Here is a 4,692-nt window from a genome sequence, read left to right on the forward strand (position 1 = left end):
CATTTTTTAGCCTTTTACCATTTAAGGATTCTTTCAACAGCTCCAAAACCTTTCAAAACTGAATGAAATGTTTGATTCTTCAAGAAGGATTATACCAATCAAAATCATCAAAACTTTGAAACATAGCCTTACTTGTAGTGATATTTCTTTATGAAGATTATTGTAGTTGGTTCAACTGTATCTTTAAGTCTTCAATTTGTTTCTTCATTACTTTGATCCCTGACCTGAGGTTTGTGTTTACCTTTCGGATAAATTGAGCTTCCTTTATTGCAGGAGTAATCCAGCTACGAAATTGAACACTAAAATCCACCACATCAGGAATTAGAAATGTTTGGTCTTCCCACCGAGCTTGCATTTGGTTGAAATAGGCTTCTTTAAGTGAAAATTTTCTAGCAGCCTTCTTTAGTCTAGCAATTTCAAGGTTGGCTAATCCCAATTTCTTTTTCAAGTCTTCCATATTGCCTTCTTCTTGGGTGGCAACTGTTTTGCCTTTATCCTTTCATTCACGAGGCTGAGTCTCCTCCCTTGTTTCATCTGCCCTTGGTGATACCTCCTGTACTTTCTTGAACCTCCTTGTTATGGGTCTCCTGGGCTTGAAAACAAATTGTTCAACTTGCTCATCAAACTTGAGTTTCTTTGAGGCTTTAACTTTCTTTGTCTTCTCTTTTCCTGACTGCATCAAATCAGCTTGAACTAGTGGGGACTCTTCGATGCCAATTGCTTGCAATAAATCATTTAAGTCTCCCTTTCAAACAGGGCTTTCTTCAACACTCACTAACTTACCTTTTTCTTTGGCCACTTGGCTCCTAGTTCTTCTTCTTTGAACTCCTTCACCTGTGCTTGATTCATGTGCAGTTTCTTTGACTTGAGTTTTTTCTTTAATTGACTACTGGGGTGCATCCTGAATAGTCAGTGGCTTGGTAGACTCTCCAACTTGTTTCCTTGCTTTTAACTTTGAAACCCTCTTGGCTCTTGTTTCTGTTTGAGGACTGGTTGTTGTTGAAGGTTCTTTTGCCGCTAGAGGGTTGAGACCGGTCTTGCTCTTGAAACCGAACATGAATATGAATGTGTCCCAGTCTCTGCCTACCCTCTAGAGTTCATGCAGAACCAGTAACTTAACCAAGCCATGGTGGAATAGTGAAGTCTCACAGGTTTCCTTTCTCAGTTGTACCTTATCACACATTTTACTTAAGCTGCGGAACAAGTAAAAAGGTAGATCAATAGATGTTTTCCCTGTGAAATGCAACAATAGTTTAAAATGGTATGAATACACTTTGTTATATCTCCCTTCATAGGTCAGATACTTATGTATACAAGTAAGAAATTGAGCATATGATTCTTTAAAATAACTTCTAGGAATAGACTTGCTCAAATCTGAGTTAATGAAGTGCTGCTTTAGAAATTATTTCCATGGATTCATGTCAAATTTGAAATTCTTGAACCAATTTTCTTGCCCTCTTGGTATTTTTGTAACTGTGGATATCATGTCTGATGAGGCCTGCAATTCCAACACGCCAACCTTTGAGGTTAGCCCTGTGAAATTTAGTGCAAATTCCTTAGTCACTTGTGCATGTCCTCACTGGAGCTTCTTACAAAAATTCCAACATCCAGCTTGTTTAAATGCCTGTTCAACCTCTCTATTCTTCAAGGTTATATCAAAACCTTCAGGCTCGTTTCTTAGACATTTGCCTGATCTATGGTCTTTCCTTTCTACCGATCCCTCCATGAAGATTCAGTAACCTATAGGCTGGAAATGCTAGCGCTGCTCAAACTCCAAACTCTGCCTCACTTGAATGGCTGCCTCACTTGATAGCTGCCTCGCTTGATGACGATGTTTTCAAATTGAAATCTAGTAGATTTTTTTCTCATGCAAGGCCTACAATCATCATTAAAACTGAGCATACTTGGCCTTTTTTGGAACTTGTATTTCATGTGTACCAATGCACCTAGTGATTGCAATAATGGAGATAAGCAGTTGGAGATGATGTATGGAGTGCATAAACTGACAATGAATGATGTAGCCATAGGTTAACTTGACAGGTTTGACAGTTGGGAAAGATTTGCTGCGGAATGCACGAATCTCTGATTTCGCAGCGCGGTCAGTGTAAATTTTGAATAATGCATTGTGAAATCACCTAAAACCTATCGCGCTGCAAAAACATCTAAAGTACTTTTGTGCTGCGTAATCACCTAATGGACCTTTGTGCTGCGAAACTACTAAAAGGATTAATGCGCTGCAAAAATACCTCAGAATGGTTACATGCACTACGCAATCACCTAAAATGGATGTGCGGTACATAATGATTTTTAAATCAAACTGACACATGGCTATGAGATCGGTGATGAATGAGGGTGACCAGTGATAGATGAGAATGGATGCTTGACTTAAGACCTCATAAGACTCAGACTCTGAGGAAAAATGAAATCAAACTTAGATTAACACTGACCTTTATCATCAAGCTAGTATGAGAAATTTTGGCATTAGGATTCTTAAGTGATAACATCTTCAATGGCCAATATTTCTCTTGTCATAACTTTGGACATAAAGCAGCTCAATGTGTTGCCTACAAGACCATCATGACTAGAGAAGCACGAAATCAAAGGAGTGTGACTAGAATCATGCAAAGAACCTACAATAACTTTTCTGCTCTTGAAAATGAAATAGAATGTTCTATTTGTAACAAATTTGTCATGAAGATTCTGAATGTAGGAGTAGGTTTCGACAAACAACTCAGAAGGAGCAAGCTTCATTGAGTCCCAAAATATGGAGGAAGAAAGAACCGCAACCAGAAATATGTGGTATAGCCTTATATGCGGAAGGGCAGGAAAATTAGTGGTACATCGACAGTGGATGCTCGAAACATATGACAAGTGATAAAGAAAAACTTCAATCATATAGTGCCTTAGAAAATGAAAAGAAGATCTCATTTGGAAATGACACCCCTGCATTCATAAAAGGTAAAGGTTCTCTTCTTTTGAAAGAAAAGGTCAAATCTAGAAATGTTATGTATGTGGACAGCTTAAAGCATAATCTATTGAGTGTTAGTCAAATGTGTGATCAAGGAAATGAGGTAATATTTCGATCAAATGGATGTATTGTTCGTGAGCTTGATACAGGAGAAACAGTGATCAAAGGCATAATAATACCAAATAATTTATACATACTCAAGGGAGGACAACAACAATGCTATCTAAGCAAGAATGATGAACACTGGCTATGGCACAAAAGATTGGGGCATCTAAGCTTCTCTCAGATAAGGAAAGCATGCAAATATCAGGCGGTTCGTGATCTCCCTGACATCGGAATTCCAGACAATACAATATGCAAATCATGTCAGTTTGGGAAGCAAACCAGAACTAATTTTGTTGAGAAGGAAGGATTAGCTAGTAGGCCGCTTGAACTTGTCCATACTGATGTATGTGGTCTAACTAGGAAGAGGTCACCTCGAGGAGAAGAATACTTCATATTTTTCATTGACGACTTTACAAGGATGTGTTGGATAGGACTTCTGAAGCACAAAGACGAAGCTTTCAAAAATTTCAAAGCATTCAAAGCCTTGGTTGAAAACGAATGAGATCACAGAATCAAATGCCTCAGGTTTGATCGAGGAGGGGAATTTATCTCAGATGAATTTTTCAATTTTTGTGAAGAACATGGAATAAGAAGGGAATTCTCTACTACAAGGACTCCTCAGGAAAATGGAGTAGTGGAAAGGATGAACAGAACGGTTCAACAAACAGCTCATGCTATGCTTGATGAGTCTTGAACTCCTGCAACCTTCTGGGGTGAAGCTACATTTGCTGCGGTTACTATTCTCAACAAGACAAACGTTCGGGTGAACAACACTCAAACTCCTCATGAACTTTGGTATGGTAAGACTCCCACAGTTAAATACTTCAAGATTTTTGGAAGCAAATGTTATATCAAAAGGACTGATGAAAACCTTGGCAAGTTTGAACCTAGAGAAGATGAAGGCATTCTCCTTGGTTATTCTCCCCACAGCAAAGGATACAAGTGTTACAATAAAAGACTTGGAAAAATTGTTGAAAGTATTGATGTAGTGGTTGATGAAGAAGGAAGCATTCCTAGGCATGTAAAATCTGAAGATTTCGAAGATGATGAGGACTATCCTTCAACATAAAATCAAACTTATGATGAAGAAGAAACCCATGAGGCACTAGAAGAAAAGATAAGGGTAGAAGAAAAGACTCCATCCAGGTACGTTCAGGAGAATCATCCAGAAACTCAAATTTTGGGGCAGAAAGAGGCGGGTGTACAAACAAGAAGAACTATTTCAGAAGCTTCAAGCTATCTAGAATTGCTCTCCTCCATTGAACCACAAAATGTAAGAGAAGCATGCAAAGATGAATGTTGGGTCAAGGCCATGAATGAAGAACTTGAGCAGATTGAAAAGAATAACACTTGGGAGTTGGTTCCTAGACCAAATGATAAGAATGTCATAGGGACAAAATGGATATTCAAAAACAAGTTGAATGAAAATGGAGATGTTATTAGAAACAAGGCCAGACTTGTTCGTAAAGGGTATGCATAGAATTTGAAGAAACTTTTGCACTGGTTGCTAGACTTGAAGCCATAAGAATGTTCCTTGCTCTTTGTAGCTTTCATAGGTTCAAAGTTTTTCAAATGGATGTGAAATCTACCTTTTTAAATGGAGACTTGGAAGAAGAAGT

The sequence above is a fragment of the Pinus tabuliformis genome, chromosome 8 (genome assembly GCF_031772625.1).
Source record: "Pinus tabuliformis cultivar Carrire ecotype Pingquan chromosome 8, CPIR1, whole genome shotgun sequence".
Lineage (NCBI taxonomy): Eukaryota > Viridiplantae > Streptophyta > Pinopsida > Pinales > Pinaceae > Pinus > Pinus tabuliformis.